This window comes from Thamnophis sirtalis, unplaced genomic scaffold (assembly GCF_051295495.1).
Source record: "Thamnophis sirtalis isolate CommonGarterSnake01/CBP01778 unplaced genomic scaffold, rThaSir2_p1.2 scaffold_4, whole genome shotgun sequence".
Lineage (NCBI taxonomy): Eukaryota > Metazoa > Chordata > Lepidosauria > Squamata > Natricidae > Thamnophis > Thamnophis sirtalis.
Genome location: NW_028261384.1, coordinates 13,739,763 through 13,765,808, shown reverse-complemented (window position 1 = coordinate 13,765,808; position 26,046 = coordinate 13,739,763).

Genomic DNA, 26,046 nt, shown 5'->3' with positions numbered 1-26,046 from the left:
AGAGTCCATCCAGACAGAAACCCAATATTTTTTACTGTTGCCTTTGTTATATTTGTGTTTTTTTATTTGTGCTTTATTTATTTATCCTTTATTTATTTATCCTTTATTTATTTATCAGCACAAATAAAACACACACACACACACACACACACACACACACACACACACACACACATGTATGTATGTATGTATGTATGTATGTATGTATGTATGTATGTATAAATTAGATTTTTTACAACCCCTGGTAAGCCCCAATTATGAGAGGAAGCTAACTGCTTCCATCATCTGTCTATCGGCTCGTCACAAGAGTCCGTTACGACAGAAACCCAATATTTTTACTGTTGCCTTTGTTATATTTGTGTTTGGTTTTTTTTTTATTTGTGCTGATAAATAAATATATATACACACACACATACATACATACATACATACACATACATGCATACATACATACATACACATACATACATACATACATACATACATATATATATATATATATACTGTATATATACTGTATATATACTGTATGTATGTGTGTGTGTGTGTATGTATGTTTGTGTGTGTGTATGTATATGTATGTATGTGTGTGTGTATACACACATACATACATGTTTTTGTAGATTTTTACGGGTGTAGGTATACTGGTATTCGGGTCTTTTCCCATGTAAGATTGAGATTAAAAATAATGTGACGATACCTCCCACCTACCAGACATCTAGAAACAGCCCTAGTCAACAAACGAGCCCCACACACCACCCAGCTCGTTACAACACAAAAGAACAACGGCATACAGCCAGCACCTCAGCCACACAGGATGATACGAAACAGCCGACCAATCTACAAACATCAATTCCATCTACCAATCAGGATGCAAATACCCAGCCAATCAACATACTTACAGGAACAAAGCCAGTATTCCACACACCCCCACCAAGATTTATAGAGAGATGACAGCTCCGACCATGCCTTACTCGCACAAGCACAAAGCCAAAAACCCCTAGCCTGAAGATGGCGAGTGGGACCTCGCCAAAACGTTGCCAAAACAATCTCAATCTTACACGGGAAAATACCCGAATACAACAAGACCAGCATATACACACATACATACATCCACACACACACAAATATTTTAAATAAATTTTTAAAACATCCAGAAAATGTGAAAAATGATGTTTGATTAAAACCACAGACATTTTAATTTGCCATCATTCCAGAAAAACTAAATGAAAAAATATTTTTGCATTGATCTCAGCAGGAATAACTAGAGGACAACACCCTAAAAAGAGATACATTGCTTACAACATCACACTGGGAGAATGAAGTTGGAGAGTGGCAAAATTGAGAGTATTTTTAAAGAAGTTTAACCAAATCCAAGCAGGACTAGCTTTTTTATATAAAATATATCACATAGCAAGGCAGATTTCAACATCTGAAATATGTTTTTTTTAGGATGTACAGCAAATAGAAACTAACAATTAGTACTGTGGGATGTGAAGTTTAAAAATTTAAACTTGATTTTCAGGAAACAAAGAGTAGGGGAAGATATAAAAAGCAATTGACTCCCTCCCTCCTACTCTAAATGAAGTAATTTCTTTCCTTTCTTTTTCCCTTTCCTGTACTTTCTCTGTATTTCATTATTTAATAATAAACATAAGAAATCATTTTAAAAAGTTTCAAGTTTCCTTATTTATTTACGATCATATATTTGTTTCTCACTAGAGTTTCTTATGCCATTTTCCATCCATTTTTACTTTTATTTTAATTGTTATTCTTAATTATTGGTCAAATCTTTTTCTTGTATATTATGTTACTTGTTGAAGAGAGAATTACTACAGACTAGGCTTTGAGAGATATTTCACATTTTTTGAGGGTAATTAATCTGTTCCTTCATGTTATATATTGGAAGGCCAGTTGATATTGAAGAGTTAAACGATTCCATATTAACATGTAGTTCCAGTAAATTTTGTTTTAATCTAAACATCTAATATTTGGACAAGTCTGATCTTTCTTTGGAAATTCACTAAATACATTTTTCTCTTTCATTTCTTCATCATCATCTCCATTAATTAAAAGATTGTTCATTCATTCCAAGTAGCCTTGCTTTCTTTGTCCAAACAATTTTATCATGGATATCACTTACCTGATTTGGGCCTTTGCCCAGCTTTTCTTTCAGATAATAATAGACTTAAATTCCTTTAAAACTCAGTCTGGGTAGATTTCCTAAAAATTTCAATTTTTTCCTTGTTTTATTTAGACTTTGTTGGGCTATTTCACTTAGTTGTGATTCTCTGTCCATGGAGTTCTAAGGAAGCCATTCAAATCTCCTGATACCAATTTGTGACATGCCAATATTAAGTAGTTGGCTTACTAAAAAAATAACAGCTGGCTTGTTATTTTTATTATTTATAACAGAAAGCAATATTTGGGCTGTTTGCAAAACTCAAGTGAAAGGAGAGTTCTTTCATGATCTCGAGAGACAGGAATGTCGGCATTTCTTGTTGATTTTTATTTCTATAGCAATGTAAGATTTCATTTTCTTTTTTACTGGTTTCTGCCTATTGCAAATATTACTACAATGCACTAGTAGCTCCGTGTTTCCACAGTCAAGATGTTTATCAAGTAGACAATATAGATGAAAATACACAAATACACCAGCCTGGAAATAAAAGACTTAGAAGAATTAAAGACAGATTGCACACACACACACCCCACACACAAAAGAACTCCCAACCAGTAAGTAAACATGCAAGATTTTCAAAAAAGGTTTTCTTACAACATGTAAAAAACAAGGGGGGAAAAATCTGAATTTTGCTAAGGCTGAAATGGCAAAATTGACTACTTTGATTTAAAAAAAAAAAAAAAATAAGTACTTTTGTTTCCACATGGAGACTGCTTCTGTAGCTTGAAGTGGAAAAGAATGAAACTTTGATTTTGGGTTTTACCAAGTAGATTGATAGATCTTTATAGAAATCAGTTGTTCGTATGAACCAGCAAAAAGTTGTGATTTGATGGTAATAACTTATTTTACTGCAACAGAGAGAGTTGGAAGTCAGTGGCTTTTTTTCTTTTCTTCTTTTCTTATCCTTCCTCACTTCTGTTCCCACTCTTCCTCCCCACTGCTTTCCTGTCTACTTTTGTATTTTGTATCTTATAATATTTTATACCTCAATAAAAATGTTGAACCAGAAAAAAAAAAAAAAAACAAGAAAAGAAATTCAAGGAACTGATGAGTCCACTAATGGGAGAAGACGGCAAGGAGATGATAGGTAGCAGAGAGAAAGTGGAGTTGCTTAATTCGTGTTTGATTTGTTTTGTTTTGTATCTGTGCAAAGAAGGGAAAAAAATAAGAAAATGGTTAACAAAAGCGGTACCATAAAAGGAACAATAGAAATACAAGTCAAAATAGGCAAGAAAAGGTTGCCGCAATATCTGTCCACTCAAGATGAGTTCAGATCACCAGGACTAAATTGGCTGCATCCCAGGGTTCTGAGAGCATTGGCAGCGGTGGTGGGTTTCAAAAATTTTTAGAACCTCTTCTGTAGGTGTGGCCTGCTTTGTGGGAGTGGCTTGTTGGCCATGTGACTGAGTAGGAGTGACTTGCTGGCATATGATTGGGTGGGAGTGGCTTCCCAGCCATGTGACTGGGTGGGCGTGGCCAACTTGTAAAATGTGGTGAAACTCAACGCTCTTACTTAGCAACCAAAATGTTGGCTCAGAAACTCTGGCATTTGAAGCACGCAAGTCTTAAAGCTGTCAAGTTACAAGACCCTTGCACCCCCTAACGCTTTAGAAAAAAAACCCAGGGGTATTCAAACTTGACAACTTTAAGACTTGTGGACATCAACTCCCAGAATTCCTCCTCTCGCTCTTCATCTTTATGATGTGGTGACGGGCGAGGGAGGGAGCTGGAACTATTTCTAAACAGCACTGTAGATTTATGGAACCTCTTCTATAGAAGAGGTTAGAACTGGCAGGAACCCACCCCTGGTTGGCAGGCATGTTCTTGTAACTGCTGAACCATAAATCCCAAGGATCCTGCAGCATGAAGTTACTACCAGGGGACTGGAAAAGAGTTGATATATTTCTAATGTTCAAAAAGGGGAAAAACACGGATCCAGAAAAATTCAAGTAATCCTCGATTTACAACCACAATTGAGCCAAAATCTATAACCAAAACAGTTGTTAAATAAGTTGTTGTACCCCATTTTATGATCTTTATTGCTGCAGTTGCTAAGCAGTTCTTAAGTGAGTCATGCCGTTGTTGAGCAAATCTACACTTAGTTTGGTTCAGCTTAATTTTGGGAGAATTACTTTGTTAATAGACAGCTGCAGAGTCCTTTGCAGAATTAATTTCCATAACATGGTTGGTATGAAAGTAAGTAGGAAAATAGGGTAGTTGCAAACGGAATGAGACAGCAATATTTTGAGTCTCTACAACATGACTTAAAGAGCAATAAAAATGCATTTTAAATGGTGGGTTTACATTCTTTCTGATTTAAAAGTATATTCAATTGTTTTTTAACGTTCAACCTAATACACATTGTACTCGACTTATAACCAGTCATTTAGCAAGCAAGTTCTCTTTCATTGAATGAAATAAGCACTGATATAAAAGTGTGGAATAGAGACAATAATAAAGATTTTTTAAAAAGTTATAGTTGTGGAGAACCGTGCAAAATCTTTCTGTTATGCACAGTGTAACAACCTCTTACAAACCAGTATTTCAAAAGGAGTTTCAATTTCAACTTAGAACTCTTTGAGTTTTTGACCAGGGATAATATAAACCTAGAGCTAGTTCAGTTGCAGAGGGTAAGGCCTTAGGTGTCCATGATGGCCAACCTATATGGCATGCATGCCGGGAATGGCATGCACGGCCCCCTATCTGGGCATGTACATCGTCCCCAGCTTGCTCTTCAGGTTTCCAGCATGTGTGTCGGCCAGCTGATCTTCACATGCAGGAGCCACAGAAACCTGAAGACCAGGGGGCCAGCTAATCATGTAAACATGCGCGCTGGCCAGCTAATCTTCAGGTTTGCAGGGCTCTTACATATGCAAAGACCAGCTGGCTAGCACACATGCCCGGGCCAAAAACCAGAAGACCAGGTGCCCGGCACGTGCATGCACTACGGCTAGCTGGTCTTTGAGTTTCTGGGGTTATGGCACATGCACATTCCAGTTTGGGCACTTGTGCCGAAAAGTTTCGCTATCACTATCCTAGGTCCTAGAAACTGGGAGACCATGAATTTTAATTCTATCTTGGGTCAAAGCCAGCTAGTCATTTTCTCTAAACCCTAGGAAGTAGGCATTTCTGAAAAACCTTGCCAGTAAAATTGCAAGGATTTGTCCAGCCAGTTTCCAAGAACCAGAAATGAATGAATGGAAGGGGGGGAGGGAATAATTTTCAGAGGGAAAAAAAAAACTAAAAAATCAGGAGCGCGGGTAGGATTTTGTCTCGTTAAGAAGTGACCTCTTTTGTGCTTTTTCAATGTTTAACTGCCCTTTGCTTGGCTGAAAGAAACTCTTTTCTATGAGGGAAATTCTGAAGGGGAGTGACAAGATGCCCTTTGGGCTAGCTAAAGGACATTTTGAAAGTGTTTCCATGGGTTTATGGGATTTTGTTCTTTCTGAATGCACAATACAATTCTCTCATGAACAATTAAGGTTAATGTTACCTTTTCCTTTGTAGCCTTTTGTCCTTGCACAGTCAAATCCCAAGCTTTAAAGAAAATGCTGTTTATAGTCTTTCAAACAATTTAAGTGAACAAGAAGCTTGTTCCCCTAATCTGTCTCTTTTGAATGCTTTCTCATGCAGCGTTCAAAATACACACAGTACATTTGTTTCAATCCTTCATATGAGCCAGTTTCTGTTTTGCAAACACATTGGCCACTTATGGATTTATTGGGAGCCAAGTTCATTGTACATAACTTTAGTTGTTATAAAGTTTACCGTTTTTTTCCTGATGTTTTGCCTTGAGCAGCTGCACAGGTTCAGAAGTGGGGATGGCTTTGTGATGTTTGCAATCTATGTGCAATTTGAAGCTATTTAGTTCAAATAAGAATGGCACCAAGAGTGGGCTGCGACCAGTTCGGACTGCTTCGGGCGAACCAGTAGTTGCTACCTGCCCCCGCCCCCCTGCTCAGCACTATGCTGTCCTATTTAGCCTTGTTTTTGATGTCGCACGCATGCGTCCAAGGCACATGCACAAGCGAAATGTTCGCACAGAAGGCCGTGCACCAGTGGTGGGATTCAGCCAGTTCACACCTATCCGGGAGAACCGGTTGTTAACTTTCAAAGCAGTTCGGAGAACCAGTTGTTGGAAGAAATCTCCTTTTGTTTTTCCCCACTTTACAGGGCTAATCCTGTAAGGAAGGCAGGAAGGAAACATTCTAGTGTTGTTTCTAGCCTAATCTTTATTGCCCTGCATACAGAAATTGCCTCTCCAGTTAACCCTTATTACATTGTAACAGCTAAGGCGAAGCGCCCATCGACAAGAGTGACGTTGAGTTGGCCATGCCCACCTGGTCACATGATCACTGAGTCATACCCACCCAGCTAGTCATTAGGCCAGAGAACCGGTTGTTAAATTATTTGAATCCCACCATTGCCGTGCACATGCAGGGATGGTGCACACTCACATTTTTGGTGCTGGGCAAATGAGTTGTTAATTCATGTGTCACCCACCTCTGGATGGCACCATTCAACCTTCAACCATAACCACCAATCAACTGATACTTTCCAAGAAACTTGCAATAACCAGCCAATCCTTCTCCCCCCAAATTTAAATTCTACACAGATTACAATCCTAATTGTGAACCTTTTTGCTCTTTTGGAACACAAGGTAAAATATCTGCAAAATGTGTTTTAATACTGCTTTGTTATTCAACTCCCTAATTCTAGTGAACTCCAGCTAAGTGTTTATACATTGGCTGCTGTCTCTTCATTCAAAGCAAATTTTTAAATTATGTATTGACCAACCAACTGAATGTATTTTGTTGAAATATCAAAAAATACTGAATATATTTTCATATGTGTTTGGATGGAGCCATACTGTAAATAGACTTCAATTTTTCAAATTGTCTCACTGTTCTCTTAAGGTGTATAACATGTAATGTTACTGTATAATGATAGATGTGTTTCATGAAAGGGATTGCAAATATTTTTAAAATAAATTAAATAAGAATAAAACTTTCCTATAAACTAAATTTTAGTTTTCATCAAAATGTGCAAACTAAATTTCTAAATGTGAAAACTTATTTCTGATAAGCCAGACATTAATCTTAAGGAAATAAATATTTTAAATCTTAATTTTGCCTTTTCTGAAAGCAAGAATAGGAGAATATTTTAGTAAGTAGATAAATACTGTGTTGAAAAGATAACAATTCCCAACATGGAGTAACAACAATATTAGGCAATTGTTGAATCACAACCAATTGTTGCACAACCTTAATTTCCCTGAATAGAATTAAGTAAATTATGGCTAGGGTTACTGGCAATATAAAGTTTATGTTTATAGAATTTAACTACAATTTGAAGGATTTGAAATTTGAGTAATAAGAGGATCTATTGCAGTAGAATTATTCAGCTGGTGTCTCAGATTTCTTAGAAGCTTAGAAATCACAAAACATATATCTGCTATGTGTAATAATATTTTAATAGTTAATAATAATAGATAATTCTCATCATATAAAGAATGGTTGCTGGAATTGAGTATATCTAGGGTAATGAAAAGAAGGACTTAGAGTGACATGATAGTAGTGTTCCAATATCTCAGGGGTTGCCACAAAGAAGGGGGGGGGTGTCAAACTATTCTCCAAAGCACCTAAAGGCAGGACAAGAGGCAATGGGTGGAAACTAATCAAGGAAAGAAGCAACTTAGAACTAAGGATAAATTTCCTGACAGTCAGAACAATTAATCAATAGAACAACTTGCCTCCAGAAGTTGTGAATGCTCCAACACTGGAAGTTTTTAAAAAGATATTGGACAACCATTTGTCTGAAATGGTGTAGGGTTCCCTGCCTAAGCAGGGAGTTGGACTAGAAGGTCCATAGCACCAAGGTCCCTTCCAACTCTGCTATTCTATTCTATTCTATTCTATTCTATTCAAAATAGTTATAGTAATAATTACAGGTAATTGTCAACTTATGACCACAATGGAACTCAGCATTTCCATTGTAATGCAAGGCAGTTGTTAAATGGGTTTTACCCTATTTTGCCCTATTTGGCACAGTTGTTAATTGGATCACTGTAGGACAGTAAATGAATCTGGCTCCTCCCATTGACTTTGTTTATCAGAAGGGTACAAATGGTGATCATATGAACCTGGGACAGTGCAACAGTCATAAATACATGCCAGGTGCCAAGTGCCCAAAATTTGTTGGCATGAACATGGAGGATGCAGCAATGGATGTTAAGTGTGAAAATAGCCATAAGTCGGGTTTTTTTAAGTACTGACCAAATGATCAATACTTAAAATAGTTGTCACAATCAGCATTGACAAAATCACCATCAATCAATTGCAAAAGGCAGTTTTACTTGGAAAAGCTTAAACCCTGTGGCATTACCTTTAACACCATCAAACAAACAACATCTGCCTATCCTATATTATTGGAAAGGATTGAATAGATGAATAAAAATGCCAAATCCAATCTGAACATCTGCCTGACTATGCATTTACCATGATTGTTTTGCTTATCTTAACCATTGCCAGGTCTTGTTGTCAACTGCTAGATCAGCAGTTCAGCGGTTCAAATCTCACCGGCTCAGGGTTGACTCAGCCTTCCATCCTTCCGAGGTGGGTAAAATGAGGACCCAGATTGTTGGGGGCAATATGCTGACTCTCTGTAAACTGCTTAGAGAGGGCTGAAAGCCCCTATGAAGCGGTATATAAGTCTACTGCTATTGCTATCTGCCCGATAATTTCTTTTACATACTGGCCATTAAAAACTTTGCTTTACCATGTGTCTTTTTTGTTCTTCATTTGTTCTTTCTTGTGGGACGGTTGTCTCTCCAGTATTCACTAAATGTTTCTGGTACACTGGGTTCAATTCATTCACTGTCCTTTAGCTCTTCTTCCAATTCCCTTTTCTTCTTCAAAGTTTCTGGTGTACTTGCAACATTCCATGCCCACCTATTTCCCTTGGTAAATAGAATCTATCAACATTACTGCGTGGATGAAGGACATGATTCATTTTCATTGCTATTCAGAAGAACAGAAAAGAGACATGGCTAGTACATTTTTAAAAAAAGTCACAATGAATAAGACCCGGCAATGGCAAAGAGCAGGAAATTTGAAGAAAGAGACAGAAGGGCTCATTTTGATTGCACAAGACCAAGACTTAAGAAGATAGGTATACAAATTCAGAACTGAGAAGACAGCAACAGACCACAAATGCCACTTCTGAAAAAGAAACTCAGAAAAAAATCAGCAACTCTTTAGTTTTAGAATTAAAACTTGGTTTTAAACTTAGTTTTAAAAGATTGCACAGGCTGACTACAAATAACGGCAAGACAAAAGAACAACAATGGTGTGTTGGAATATCTGCAAGAAATACCATTTTCCTGTAAGCAAGATATGGTGGGACCAGAAAATAAACGAAGTATTAGAAAATGGAAAAAAAAACTAAAGTCCTCTGGGACATTAGAATTCAGAGAGGCACCTGCCAAACAATTATCAACAAGAAAGACAAAAAAAGTACGCATAGTGGACTTGGCAATGTCTGGAGAAAATAGGAGAGAGAACTGGACAAAAATCACAAAAAAAGACCTGTAAACAGAAGGGCAACAACTGGGGCAAAAGAAAGCAAAGATAGCATTTGTAATAGTCACCTTGCATACAATCTGAAAACAACTCAAGCATCATTTGAACACCACCTGCATTGACAAAATCACCTTCAATCAATTGCAAAAAGCAAATTTACTTGGAAGACCTTACCAATTAACCATGAGGTAGGCTAGGCTGGGAAATTGAAAAATGTGCCTGGAAGAAACTAAATATCCTTAAAGCTACCACCAATTGAACACCTTCAATTGAAAATAAAGCCACCACCAATTGAACTTGACTTAAAAGGGGCATTTCTTTATTTGGAGAAACTAGAAAAGCATATCAATTACAACAAGAAGGAATTTTGTACAGTGACTAAAGGCATTGGGCTAGAAAGAACACAAGTTCTAATTCTGCCTTAGCCATGAAGCCAACAGGGTGACTTTCGACAGCCCCTCTTTTGAAGCCTAAGAGGAAAGGAAAGAAAACTGCATCCATATAAACATCAGTAGTCAAAGTGACTCAAAGGTATAACATACAGTATATAGATTGCAAACAGTGGTGGGATACAACCAGTATGCCCCAGTACGGGCATACTGGTGCCTGCTGGGAGCACCAGGTACCGTTCCGGTACGGTGCTCCCGAGGGCCCACCCACCCGCCTACTCTCCTTACCGCTATTTGAACTGATTGGGGCTTTCGTGCAAGCGCACGGAGTGTACAGCACCTGCGCAATGCTCTGACGAGCACCTGGAGTGTCACGGGTAGTAAGAACGCATGTGCGTGCTGCGCACGGGCTGCGTGCGTTCACGTGGCCGACACCGGGCCCCATTGCAACGGGATCCGGAACCCACCACTGATTGCAAATCATAATGGGACATGATAGGAAAAAATATAGCACCAAAAGCCCTAATGTAAATGAATATATATGTGAATCATAGAAATAATAGAAATATCTTATTTAGTGGCAGATATTCCTCTGAGGAAAAAAAGGGGAGAAAAAAGTTATAATTTTCCATTTAAATATCCCTCTTTTCTCTAAACCCTGATATATGAAGGCATAGCATAAATCAATACTTTTGTGCCACATGGTAAAATAGAGAAGCTACCCTGGAAAATTACTTTATTGATATTAATTAGAGATAAATTCTATTATTACATGTCTTTTCATTCTACCTTGGATGTCACAATGAATTCCATCATGTATATTTGGTTTAAAAAAATGTGTGCAAATAATACCAAAATCTGAAGGTATAAATTTTCTCTTGTAAAAATAGTTTTATTGAATTTTTGCTAAACAGAGAATTGCCAAGAAATACATCTTTATTTATTGTATAAAAAAGTAGTTACAACAAGTTTATTGGAGAAATTCTATAAATAAATGAAATATGAGTGCATACATAAAAGTTATTTGGAAGCATACAATTATTACTTCTCCAAGGCAAAATAGTGCCATAAACCACATTAAGTGGAGATTTGGCTTTAATTTGGGCTAAGTTTTCTAATAATTTTCCAATATTGCATTTTAAAACTTTTACTCATATGTTTTCTGTCTTTCTGAAATATTATTCACACTCTAAATATTACTTCTCATGTAGTGATATCATTCAGGAACATGGAAATTGGAAATTGGAAAATACTTCTTCCATGAAATAGCTTAGTTCTCATTGCTTAATTTATGATTTGGCTGTACCAAATGCCTAAGGGTTATGCTCAGTGGTGGGGTTTTTTTTTACTACTGGTTTAGATGTGCTTGCGCTTGCATGCACGTACAATGCTTCTGCGCATGCACAGAAGTGTCAGGCAGAAGGGCGGAGCCTCCCAGCGCCGCTACTACCAGTTCGCCTGATCCAGGCTGAACCAGGAGCAACCCACCTTTGGTTATGTTTATATTTAGAGTGCTAAACGTGCATAATGTAGAACAAAAGAAGTCTACTTCACTGTAAGGCAATCAGTTGGCTATTTCCTACCTGTTCTTTTCCAGTCTTTATGAAGCGTTAATAAAAAGGTGAGAGCAGACAATACATAGCCAGCTCTAAAATAGTTGGTTATATTCACAGATCCTCAAATTTTTGAAAAGATTGAGTCATTTACCTTTTGAAAGTTTTCTCAATGCCTTATAATCTGCACAATAATGACTAACACAGAGAGGATTTGTTTACTTACAAAATGGCTGCCATCATGATAGGTCCGTGATGGCGAACCTATGGCACGCTTGCCGCAAGTGGCACGCGGAGCCATTTCTGAGGGCATGCAAAGCATTGTCCTGTCAGCTCCAGCGTGCATGTGTGCCTTGGCCAGCTGATTTTCGGCCTTGATTTTTTTACTGTTTTTTTGCCATCTGGAGCCTTCAGGGAAGCCTCCGGAGGGGAACAATCCACCCAACGCACAAACCTGAAGTTCAGGAATGGGCTTCTGGTTTGGTTGTTGGGCTGTTTTTTGCCCTCCAGAGACTTCCCTGAAGGCTCCCGAGGGAGAAAAACAGTCCAACTGGCAACCCGGAAGTCCGTTTCTGAACTTCCAGTGTGCATGATGGGTCATTTTTCGCCCTCCCCAAGCGCCAAGAGAGCTGTGCACGCATGCACAGGGCAGCGGATGTGTGTGTGTCACGTGCGCATGTGCAGGGCCCAGGAAGGCATAAAAGTATGGGGATAGGAATGCAAGCATGTGCAATAGCATGCACGTGTGTGCTTTTGGCACCCGAGGCAAAAAAGGTTCGCCATCCCAGTGATAAGTTGCCATTGTGGTCTATTGAGTTAGACTTGACTCCTGGTGACTTAAGAAGAAGTCCATGAGATTTTCTTGGCAGCATCTTCAGATTTGTCTTGTCAGTACCTTCTTCCTAAAGTTGCTCAGCTGCCTTTCAGATCTAAAAAAGACTAAAATCGATAATATTTTAGGGTCTAGTGCTGTGTCATGAATCAATAGTCCAAATTGGCTTTCCATCACAATATGGCCAGACATAAAGTTTCAGTTTATTGTATTTATATGCAGTTTATTGTATTTATATGCTGCCCTTTTCCCCCGAAGGGGACTCAGGGCAGCTCACAACTCAAACCAGGGAAGGGGGATACAGACAAAAAGTTTAAAAAAACAAAGCATAACAATGCATAATTTAAAACACACAACAGTCATACCATTCGAGACGGGGGCAACAGCTCTTTAGCCCCAGGCAGCCTGGAGGGTGGTGAGGGTTCGAATCTCCACGGGGAGCTTGTTCCAGAGGGTCGGAGCAGCCACAGAGAAGGCTCTCCTCCGGGTAGTCGCCAGTTGACACTGGCCGGTGAATGGAACTCGGAGGAGGCCTAATCTGTGGGATCTAATCGGTCTAATGGAGGTAATTGGCAGCAGGTGGTCTCTCAAGCAGCTATTTCCCAGAAATGAAAGACTTACAACCACAATTGGAACCAGAATTTTCACTAATAAGCTAGTGTCAAGGTTCCGACTAATAAACCCAATCAATTGTTGTTAAGTGAGTAGTTCAATGATGGGTTCCTACCGGTTCGGAGTGGTTCGGCTGAACCAGAAGTAATTTGGCAGCCTGGGTCGCTGGAACCGGCAATGACCCAGGCCTGCCATGCACCCGAACCAGTTCTCCCAGTGGCGCCTATGGCGGCACCATCTTGTTTTTTGCTTCTGCCCATGTGCAGAGTAATTCTTATTGCTCTGCGCATGCGTGCACAGCGTGCATCAAGCGTGCACATGGCACAGCCACGAGCAAACTGGCAGTAGTGACTGTCAGAACCCAACCCTAGGGTAGTTTCTGATTTTACAATTTTTTGCCTTAGCACTTGTTACGTGAATCACATTGTTGTTAAGTGAATCCAGTTTCTCCCTTTGCCTTGTTTGTTGTAGGCTGGCTGGAAAGATTACAAATGCCAATTATTCAGACCTTTCCCTCTAGAGTGCTATAACCATTGTAAATATATGGTGGTTGAAAAGGGCTACGTTTTGGTCACATGACTGTGGAAATGCTGTGAAATTTTAAGTGTGAAGATTGCTCATATGCAAGTTTTTTTTCCAATTGTATTGTAACTTTGAATGGTGGATAAAAGAATGGTTGTAATTTGAAGATTACCTGTAATTTATCCCAAGCTAAAAAAAATGGGGCACAAGCCTAATAGTATAAAAGCGTTTATTTTTTTAAAATATATATATATTTTTTTTGCTATGAAAAGTTGAAGCCATGATTATATGACAGAGCTGAATCACCAAATACAAACCCAAGACAATTGAATCAGAAATCAACTTCTCAGAAAAGAATACTGATGATGCTAAAATATAAATAGATCTGGAACGTAGGGAAGATGTGACGATTGTGACCCAAAACAATAAGCCTTCTTCTTTGATGCAAACTTCTGTCTCCCAAACAAGTTTGCATTGCTTATGAAGAAGAACCACCTACCCCAGAGAATCTATTTCATTCAAGATTACTTGCCTAGAAACTCTCATTAACTCTGCCTTCCTTCCCTTTTCTCTTAAGCATATCTATCCTCATAGCTGTCACATCTATAGAAATTTGTCCCTATACTTCTAACTCGTTTATCAGATGCTACATGTTGAATATATTCATGCAACATACTTATTTATAGTAACCTAAATCATGTTTTATCTCCAGTAATTCAAATTTACTGATAAAGTAATGACTGATAAAGTAATGACACTGCTGTATGTATGCTTGATTAGACCATGATAAGATAAGATGGGATGGGATGGGTTGGGGGAAGGGGAGGGGGAGAGGAAAGAGAGGAAGGGAAGGGAGGAGGCGGAGGGAGGGAGGGAGGGAGGGAGGGAAGGAAGGAAGGAAGGAAGGAAGGAAGGAAGGAAGGAAGGAAGGAAGGAAGGAAGGAAGGAAGGAGGCTAAGACACTGAGCTTGTCGATCAGAAAGGTCGGCAGTTTGGCAGTTCGAATCCCTAGTATAGGTCTCCTACGTGAGCAGGATGCTGGACTAGATCAGTGTTTTTCAACCTTTTTTGTGCAAAGGCACACTTTTTTCATGAAAAAAATCACGAGGCACACCACCATTAGAAAATGTTTAAAAAATTTAACTATGTGCCTATATTGACTATATATAAAGTGTTTTTCCCATGGCACACCTTACACTATGTCACGGCACACTAGTGTGCCACGGCACAGTGGTTGAAAAACACTGGACTAGATGACCTCCAAGGTCCCTTCCAACTCTGTAACTGTTGAAGGAAGGAAGAAAAGAAGGAAGAAAGGAAGGAAACTGTGTATCAGTGAAATAAAAAAAAGATTGTAATAAATATGATTGAAGATTATCTGCTTCTGTAGAATGGAGCTAAGTGGGTTGGTTGTATTTATTTAGCGTAAAATGTAATTTATGAAAGTATGTGTTAGATCGCCGAGAAGCAGCAGGTGGGAGGGGCAAGTGAATTTCAGCACTTTTTATTGCAAGAGTAAGTGACTGCTCCACTGGCTGGGCTGCTGGAGCTCACCTTTTAAGGAGTTCCGGCAGACCAACCGGCCAATTTATTTATTAGACTTATATACCGCTTCATAGGGCTTTCAGCCCTCTCTATGCGGTTTACAGATTTTTAGCAAATTGAGTCAGCAAATTGCCCCCACAGTCTGGGTCCTCATTTCACCCACCTCGGAAGGATGGAAGGCTGAGTCAACCTTGAGACGGTGAGATTTGAACCGCTGAACTGCAGATAACAGTCAGCTGAAGTGACCTGCAGTACTGCACCCTAACCACTGCGCCACCTCGGCTCCTGACAGTATGACAGTAGTTTAAACTTCCCAGGGTTTGGGCAACCAATCCCTGGTGAGCATGTGAAAACATGTAAATTTAACAACGTACATCTGTACGTAACAGTATGAATTAGTGACATCTAAGTTGTGAGTGCTCATCAAAGTAGGAATAATGGTTGCCTAATATATTCTAGTGAAGAGTGATAATGTAAAAACCAAACCAGGGGAAAAGCATTCTGAATGAATAGGATCCAAGTGGAAAATTATTATATTAGGTGGTATGAATGAATAGGCATGATGGAGATGAGATAGCATAAAAAATTATTGAACCATTCAGAGATTCAAGAATGAAGGAGTATAATGATTATTTGGTAAATTACTGTTTAGAAGTTTCTTTTTTAAAACATATAATTTAAATGTATATCTACTTGTATGTATATATAAAAATATGATTTGAAAAGCACAATTCAATTATAAGTAATTGAGAACACTAATGAAGGTAACACCCAGGGTAACGTTCTCAAGTTGGATAGACTATTTAAAAAAAACCTGAGGTAAAAATGAAAGAAAATGAAATAAAAGAATAGCTGCAGGAAACTTGATAAAGTATAAAATAGATTGTTCTCTGAAGAAAATGAATGTAAAATGTACGGGGAAATTGCCCAGAATAGAATTTAAAATTTTCTGTAATAGAAATCACCGAAGCATGTGGAGTTACACTAATGCAAAATAGGAGAAAAGATCTTGGTGGATTGGTGAAACAATAATATATCTGAAATAACGGATTGTTGGAAGGGACTTTTAAATGTACATGGGAATGATAAAAAATATATCACCACAAAAATGGAAATCATAAATTGTCAGAATGTTGCCGAGCTTCAGGTATTGATGGTGTAAATGTTAAAATCTACACATGATTTGCTTATGTAATAATAATAATTTAATATATGTGTTGTTATGTTCTGGGTGAAGAATGGAAGTGAGTGACTGCTAACAGCTCTTTATTCAATATTGCCTGTGAGGCAACTATTTCTGCCTGCCTGATGCAGCTCCTTTTATAGAGAAGCTGATCAGCCGACAACCAATCAGGAGAGAGTATTTTCCCACTCCAAGAGGACCAGACTGAGAACTGCAACTGACAACTATAAACAATACATAACGTGTAAAGATAGCAACTGCAAGACTAAAACTATGCCATTATTATTCATCTTTACAAAGTGAAAGGAAGTGTAAATACTACAGGTAGTCCTTGATTTAACAGCCGGTCAGCTAGTGACTGTTCAAATGGACCTCCTTTGATTTTATGAATCAAATTTGAAGTTTTGACACTGGGGTCTCCCCATGTCCACATGATCCAATTTAGTGTTCAGTAACCATGCTACATTTCGTATCCCATGGTCATGTGATCACGTTTTACAACATTTTTGCCAAAAAAACCAGAAGTTATTTTTTTGGGGCTAAACTGTGCCCATACTTCATTTATTATTTTGTTTAATGTTTATTTGTCAAGCAAATATTATCATTGGGTCACTTAATGACCACAGTGTTTAGTTAATGACCGCAATGATTCATTTAACAACTGCTATATAAAAATCGTAAAATCAGATCAGTCATGTGACCATCTCATGTTATGACTGTCAGAAGTTGCAGCCATGACAGTAGAAAATTGAGGACTACCTGTATAATTTTCTCAAGCATACTTGGGAAATTGTTTGGCAGAATTCTGTTGAAGAGAGAGAAGTGTTTGGGAAATGCAGTGTGGCTTTATGTCAGGCAGAATTAGCAAGTAAATGAGAAATAATGAATGAATATTTAACGTCTGGCAAATAGAGAAAGGGGCATACAATAGAAGTGAAACATGCATAGAAATAATGGAATGCTTAGTGAACCATTCAACATTGATCAGGAGATAAGAAATGGATGGGTGATGTCTTGGTCCCTTAGTGAGTAAATGTATAGGAACACACATTACATTAGAAATATAATAATTAGTGACTTTAATGTGCATGCATAGGTGACCCCCAAGTTTTGGATTAAGAACCTAAATGATTTTCAGAGAATGTTAGATGGATTGAATGATGCAATTGGGACTGTGGACTAGAAGATAATTTTTTCTAAGATCAAAGCAGTTGTAGATGACAGGAGAAAATGGAAGGGACAACTACAAGATATGCAAAAATGGGGAAAAACTAGAAAAAGGCAGATGAATTTTTTCCTTTGGTAGAATGTTTACTAACAATGGAAAAAATCAAGAAATTGAAATCCTGACAGAATCAAACAGTCTGTTCTGAGGAAAAATGTTTCAAATAAGTGAAAACACACAATATTTAATTTATGTATGTATGTGCATGTGTGCGTGTGTGTGTGTGATGTGTGTGAAGTTTCCAAGAGTTGACCTAATTAATTTACGAGCCTCGAGACAAGGTTAAAAAAAAACACCATTCGTTTATTAGGACTAACATCTTGGCATGGACTTCTGTGGAACCAAAACGAAATCCCACTTAATGGCATCTGAACTTTACCTCTGTGTCCCCTCCCCTCTGGCTGAGGTCATCAATCACATTCTCCAACAGGACGTTATGGCAGAGTTCTGGACATGCGCATTCACATCCCAGTACAGAAATATGAGACTTTTACTCTGGCCGAAAGTATGCATGGCATCCCCCCCACCCCTTCTCAAGTGGATAGTAGTCATGGAAATGCTTTAGGCATTGACATCCAGCTCCCATCACTTCCTGAAAGCGACCTGTGTAAAACAAAGCAATTTTTGTGTGTGTGTGTGTGTGTGTGTGTGTGTGTGTGTGTGTGTGTGTATGTATATGTATATGTATATCACATTTGTTATTTTTATAAATAACCCAAGGATGCAAATACAGCGAATATACTTTCCTCCCTCTATTTTGCCCATAACAACAAACTTGTGTTGTCGGGGCCAAACGTTTGCAAACAAATTGCCAAGCTCGGAGCTCAGACCAACAGACCAACAAAGTTGTGTCGTGAGTTGGGCTGAGAGAGTGAGTGGCTCAAAGTCATGGCATGAAAGTCAGCTGGCTTTCATGGCTAAGGCATGAAAGTCTCCTGCTATCTGGCCTTAGATTCTAGTGGTGCCTTAAGCACTAGAATCTTGCCAGACTAAAGTTATAATCTTCTAACCCAGGGGTATCAAACTGGCAGCCTGCAGGCCAGATGCGTCATGCACAGGCCACACCCACCCCAGCTCTGCAAAGGCAATAGACATCGCAATACATCATGTGATGACACATGACATGATCCAGTTTGACACCCGTATTTTAACCTAATAGATATACCCTGAATACCTTCAAAGATTCTAGGGTATAACTACCTTGAACCTCTTTCTCCTTCCCTCATCCAGCTCAGGACTGTATAGTCTCTTCTCTCCTCTCTCTCTGGAATTTGCTGTCTCCTCCCTTGGAAACCATGGTATTTTGCTATGTCTCCCTCCCACTCCTTCTCCAGGTGTGCATTTCCATCACAGAGAGTGAATATTCCCACAAGATGGAGGAACAGGGTGGTGGTGGAACATTTATAACATTAGCCCTTTTATCCAGCTTACACATGAGTTGAATTCTGGAGGTCTTTCTCACTTCTTGGCTGAAGGAAATAGCAAGAAGTAGAGGAAAGCTGAAATAAAATTGTAAGCACAATTACAATCATGTAATCTTCACTTAGTGACTACTTTGCTTAAAGATCAAGTTGCCAGGACCAATTTCAGTTGCTAAACAAGGACTGCCTTATATTTCCTTTTCTCTTATACCAGACCACTAATTTATTGATCTTCTTAATGCTAACTCCATTTTTATACATTGCATACAATTGCTCACCTTAAAAGAGAAAGCATAATGTGGATGGCTGGATAGATAGATGAATGAAAGATGAATGTGTGGGTGGATGGATTGAATTGATGATGTATCATATTCTAAGCATTATTATATGCACGTTTACACCTCCTTACAAAACGATGACAAGTAATAGGCTTTTCAGAATGTCATTTGCCTAATGGCAGATAGTTTCAAAAGATTGTTCTTTCCATGAGACATTTTAATTTTTTTCCACTCAGACTTGGAATATCTTTTTACTTTCTATGCCACCTACACGCAGTATTTTCCTACCAAAATATCATATTACTAAAACCTGCAACGGAGACATTTCCAAAATTGCTTTCAGTTTTAAACCCACTAAATCTTAGTCCATTAAATCATCCTCACTCAAAACCCCAAAACATGATTAAGGCAGTAGTTTTTATTACATGCACTTCAGTGTGGCTTTACTGTACCTATGAGACCATCTTTTATGGAGGTCAGAAAAGTATATTTTGGGATTGACTGGGAGACATCTCAAGCACTCATAATGTCAGGATTTTGAGGATAGATGGTTATTGCTATAGATGATATAGCTATAGATATGCTGATGAGAACTGATATTTTTAAAGAATAAAATTAAACAAGGTCTGACATAAAATGATTAAGATATATGGTTTGGCAAGAGTTCTAGTTCTGAAGTAATGCCTACAAAATATGGTGAATTCCAAGATGAATATGAGGTATAAATTAGCAATGCAATGATATGGGGAGAAAGAGAGACACAGAGAGGGTAATATAGTTTTTAAATATTGGGAATGCCTACCGCCACTTTATTCAATGTATTTCTATGATATATACTACAATACATACTGTAGCATGAAATTTGATGTCACAAAGTTCTGAAAGCTATAATTTAATAAAGAAAGTTCATACTGCAGAGTAGAAACCAACAGGAAAGGGGATTAGGCATACTACAGGAAACTCAAAGATCGGTACAAATATACATAAGGAGAAAAAAATAGAATAATAAAGAACAGATCAGCAATCAACTGGATTGCATTGATTGCTGATGAGCACTGGAAAGATGGCCTGTAGTATTATTGAAGAAGCTGACGGATGTGAAATAATCTAAGTATCTGAATATTAATAAACTTTTTAAACGCATAGTTAGAAAACTCTAGAAACCAGTCAGTACATAAGCTTAGCCTCTATATTTAGCCTCTATGTTTGTGGCTAAATTTCAAAGGAAGTTATAGTTAGATTTCAAGAGGAAGTCAGAGCTAGTTGCAGTTGTGACCTACCATATGCATACTGTTTCCTTTATCTTGCTGAATATGACCTTTTATCTGGCTTGGCCAACCCATAACGAAGTGTTTGAAACAGTGGTGGGTTTCAAAAAATTTTGGAACCTACTCTGTGGGTGTGGCCTGCTTTGTGGGAGTGGCTTGCCGGCTGTGTGAATGGGTGGGAGTGGCTTGGCAGTCATGTGACTGGGTGGGAGTGGCCAAGATGATGTCACTAAATTCTTTGCCCAAATGGATTAAAATAAGTACAAAAACAATAAAAGAGCTACTTACAGAAGGAAGATGACTGTTCTTGCCAGTCTTCAGTATCACTGACTCCAATGAATGGGCTGCACAAAGAAGAGACACAGAAATGAACTCTTTCATTGCCATCATTGGGATGAAACCAGCACACAAAACAATAGAGACAGTTACTTATAGAAGGAAGATTACTGCACCACCACCTCACCACCTTGCTCCAATAACCTGCACAAAGGAGAGACCCAGAAAGCAAGACTTTAACTGCATGCACTGCATTAGGATGAAACAAGCACAAAAAATAATAGAAAAGGAAAATTACTGTCCTTTTTTGAGTCTTCTGCACCACTACCTCACCACCTTGCTCCAATAACCTGCACAAAGGAGAGACACAGAAAGCAAGACTTTACTATCTCAAAGATGAACCCAGCACAGAGCACACCCACTTACAGAGGAAGGATCACTGGTTTGCCGGTCTTCTGCACACCACTTAGGTTGGTCCAAGTAGCTATTCAGAAGTTAGTGGTTAGAAGCAATCGTAAAGCAAGATGTGGAATTAAAACCAGAAATATTTTGTTGGCTGTTTGAAAGGGAGTACAATATATATTTAATTTTACACACGTTAGCAGCTGCTGGAATTGTGTTTGCACAACAGTGGAAAAATAGAGATATGAAAATGAATAAATATTACAATGTGCAGGAATAAATAAATTGACAATTAAAATCAAGAAGGCTTTGAATACTTTTTCACGTGGGATTTGTTTTAGCAATTGCTAACTAACAGAAACAGAAATTAGAAATCCCAAAGTATGAAAGAAAACACCAATTATGTAAGGAAAGGCCCCTAAAATGTATAAGGAAATATTACTAGACCATTATTAATGCGTAGATAACTGCAGGACATTACACACCCACACCCACACCCACACAAACTATGATAGTGCCCAAAAGTCTGCAAATGAACCAATTTTTTTCTCTAACCTAAAGACAGGAAAGACAAAGCCACTGGAATAAAAACCATCAAGGTGGGAAATTATAAAGGACAGTGCTAGGAAGCTCACAGAACCAGCAACCACCTCAGAATTACCTAAACAATGAGGATGAAACACACTAAATCTGGCAAAGCTGCCTTGCACCAACCTGAACTACCCATAGAAAAGCAGCCACTTTGAGACACATAAACCTGGTCTGAACACTTAAAAGCAACATATTGCATCACAAAGAAAACATTTGAAAAAAGGAATAACATTTCTTGTAGTAAATATATTTTATAAACAATTAAAAAATAAGAATTCCCTAAAAATAATTTTTAAAAAAGATATTCTATAAATAAATAAAAATCCTTAAAAACCATTGTTAAGTATTCCACCAGCAATAATTTATACTGTAACTATTTTAAGGTATTGTACCAGCCATAGTATACTGTATTCATTATTCCACCAGCAATAATTTATACTGTAACCATTTCAAACTATTCCACACTCAATAATTTAAAATGAAACCATTAAAATATTCCATACACAATAAATTACAATAAAATGATTTAAAACAATTCTATGCATAATACATTTTAAAGTATTAAGTATAGAATTTTTTTTAATGGCTTATTTTAATTTATTTTGGATAGAATCTTTTTTTAAAGTCTAAGACAATTTAAAAAAAGAATCCACACACAATAAATTGAAGTAAACTATTTTAAAATATTCTATACTCAATACTTTTAAGTAAAACTATTTTAAAAAATTCTATGCACAATAAATAAAATATTATTTTAAAAGACATTAAAAAAATATAAGAAAAAAACCCGGGTCACTTACCAGCAGGCAGAATCATCAGCTCTCTGATGCGATGGATCCGATTCCGATGTGATGGATGGATGCAACAGGGAGCAGACAGGCAACGAGGCAGCAGGACAGGTAAGACACTGGACTGGAGGGACAAGGCCAGGGTTGTCACTAAGCACAGTACCTGGCAGGCTTAGTCAGCCAGGCAAAGCTGGAGAGGAGGGGTAGGGGGGCTTCCCTTGTGAAAGCTAGGCCGCCGCTGCCGCCCACCCACTTTCAGCCGTGTGGCGTATGCAAGCCCGCGGCTTTCGCTAGGAAAGGCCTGAAGGCCTTCCCTCGCAAAAGCTAGGCTGCCGCTGCCCATCCGCTTTCGGCCACACGACATATGCCAGCTCGTGGCTTTCGTGAGCTGGTATAACCTAGTCTCCCAAGTCCCGCCCCCTTCGCGCTTAGTTGCTTACCTGAGGGAAGCAGCAAGCTTCTGGAAGGCGAAGGGAGTTGAAATGGAGGACCCGGTCAGCAAGCGTGATGCGACAGCTGCTCAGGAATGAAAGACTCTTTTGAAAAGAGAAGTCTCCAAAAGAGAAAGATTCTTTTAAAAAGAGGAATGTTGGCCGTTGGCGCCACGCTTTTAAATGGGTCACCTCCAGCCAGCTCACTAATTGGCTGGACTCCAGCCAATCAGTGAGCAGCAGGCTGGGCTAGCCTAGTTTAGTGCAGACGAGCAGGGGAGCGAGCGAGCTGCGATAGGACGGCAAGGGCGATTGAGTGACAGAGCCAGTGCAGGCATTCTGGAAGTTACTTCCGGGTCCACCAGTTTATTTATTTATTTATTTGTTTGTTTGTTTGTTTGTTTGTTTGTTTGTTTATTTATTTATTTGTCTTGTATGCCACCCACTCCCGGAGGACTCCGGGTGGCTCACAAAAGACAAGGGAAAGGGGGGAAACGAGACAAGACAACATATTAAAAACAAAACCAACATTCACAATTTCCGTGGAGGTAGATGCTTCTCAGCCCCCCCCCCCCGCCTGCTGGAACAGCCAGGACTTGGTGGCTTTGCGGAAGGCCGGGAGGGTAGTAAGGGTCCGGATCTCAACAGGGAGCTCGTTCCAGAGGGCCGGAGCTGCAAGAGAGAAGGCTCTCCCCCGGGGAGTCGCCAGCCGACATTGGCTGGCAGATGGAATCCGGAGGAGACATAACCTGTGTGATCGAATTGGTCTGAGAGAGGTAATCGGCAGGAGGCGGTCTCTCAGGTATCCAGGTCCGATGCCATGTAGGGCTTTATAGGTAGCGACCAGCACCTTGAAGCGGATTTGGAGACTAATAGGTAGCCAGTGCAGCTCTCGGAGGATAGGTGTAACGTGGGTGTACCTTGGTGCACCCACAATCGCTTGCGCGGCTGCATTCTGGACTAATTGGAGTCTTCGAACACTCTTCAAGGGCAGCCCCATGTAGAGCGCATTACAATAATCCAGTCTTGAGGTCACAAGGGCGTGAGTGGCTGTCTGAAGGGCCTCCCGATCCAGGTAGGTTCGCAATTGGTGCACCAGGCGGACCTGGGCAAAGGTCCCCCTGGTCACAGCCGACAGATGGTGTTCTAAAGTCAGCTCTGGATCCAGGAGGACTCCCAAATTGCGAACCCTCTCTGAGGGGCGTATAATTTCACCCCCCAGCCTGAGAGATGGAACAGTTAGCCAATCTTTGGGAGGGAACATCAGAAGCCACTCGGTCTTGTCTGTGTTGAACCTCCTCTCACCGGCTCGCTGGATTTCACGAACCGGTTCACGTGAACTGGTGCTAACCGGCAGAAACCCACCACTGGTTTGAAGACTGAAGAATCCTGGTGTCAAGAATTGAGTCATTTTGAGAAGAGAGAGAAATTTGTAAGTGGCAAATGGGAGTTCCCTCTTAACAGATACAAGTGTACAGTTAAGCTTCAGATTAGTCACATTCTGCAAGAACACTTCCTTTTCTCACACCCACTTCTTCCTAGTTTTGAATACTTATTGAACTTACTTGGTTTTTCTTTCTGACCGAACACCTAGCATAGTTTTTCCCTCTTGTCCTGTTTTCTCTTGATACTCTTCTTTGCTTAATGTTGTTTACATCTTAAAGAGCCAAGGTGGCGCAGTGGTTAAATGCAGCACTGCAAGCTACTGCTAGATCAGCAGTTCAGCAGTTCAAATCCCACCGGCTCAGGGTTGACACAGCCTTCCATCCTTCCGAGGTGGGTAAAATGAGGACCCAGATTGTTGGGGGCAATATGCTGACTCTCTGTAAACCGCTTAGAGAGGGCTGAAAGCCCTATGAAGCGGTATATAAGTCTACTGCTATATTGCTATTACAGACAGTTCTCAACTTACAACCAGTTGCTTAGCAACTATTCAAAGTTATGAAGGATTTCCTTAGAGTACTTACCATCCAGTTTCAAAGTTCTGGTGGCCACTCCCCCCCCCCCCGGCACAGTCAGAGTTTGGATTTCAGCCCACATTTATGACTGTTTGTAGCATCCCACGATCAGTTTTTTCTTACCAATATGTGCCTATTGGGTACGATAGGCTCACTTAATAACTGTCCTATTCACTTAACAACTATCTCCAAAAAGATTGCAAAATCAGCCACAGATACGTGATAAACTGCTTAATGACGGCAACAACTTACTATCATAATTGCAGGGTCAGTTATGGTTGTAAATTGAAGACTACCTGTATTCAATAGTCTCTTTCCCAAAATTGTAGTTGTTCTTTCTATTTCTGCAGCCCCATCTCTCTCGGGTGGTATTTGGATATTTTGATTTGGTTTTGTTGCTGTCCTGAATTGTAGCCTCCTCTGATGCTATATTAAAGCACAGCATAGTGAGAATGATGCAGAAGCAAATTCATTTGGAACATTTCCATTTGTGAGGTGATGTTACTTTAGCATTTGGTTTCTCTCTGATAGTAAATCCACTCTCCAGTTAAAAGCTTTACTTTGTTAGAAAAGGATTTCTCTAGGGGAAATCATATACATTAGTTAGAAGAGAAAGGAAAGAAAGAAAAAAGAGAGCAAGAGAGACTCTCTGTTCTCCTCATTGTTAATATATAATTTATTTATGTCTTGCTACGGCTAACCTACAATAAAGAGTCACAGGAGAGTAAAGAGCAAAATATTATAAACTTTTGTAAAATAAATTACAAACTGAATGATGAAGTTTACGATATCCAGTTCCGTATTTAAGATTGATTTTAGAAACAAGAGAGTTGCAGCAGGAAATATAATATTCTGTGGTACAGTTTTTGTTTTAATACAACTTCCCCATAAGTATGGTGAAATGAGATTGTAAATTCTCCATATGTGTGTTGACATGAAATCAAAAAATTAGGAATTTGTCTGAATTATCTTCCAAGTAAGAATATAGAACATAAAATAATAAGGTTGGG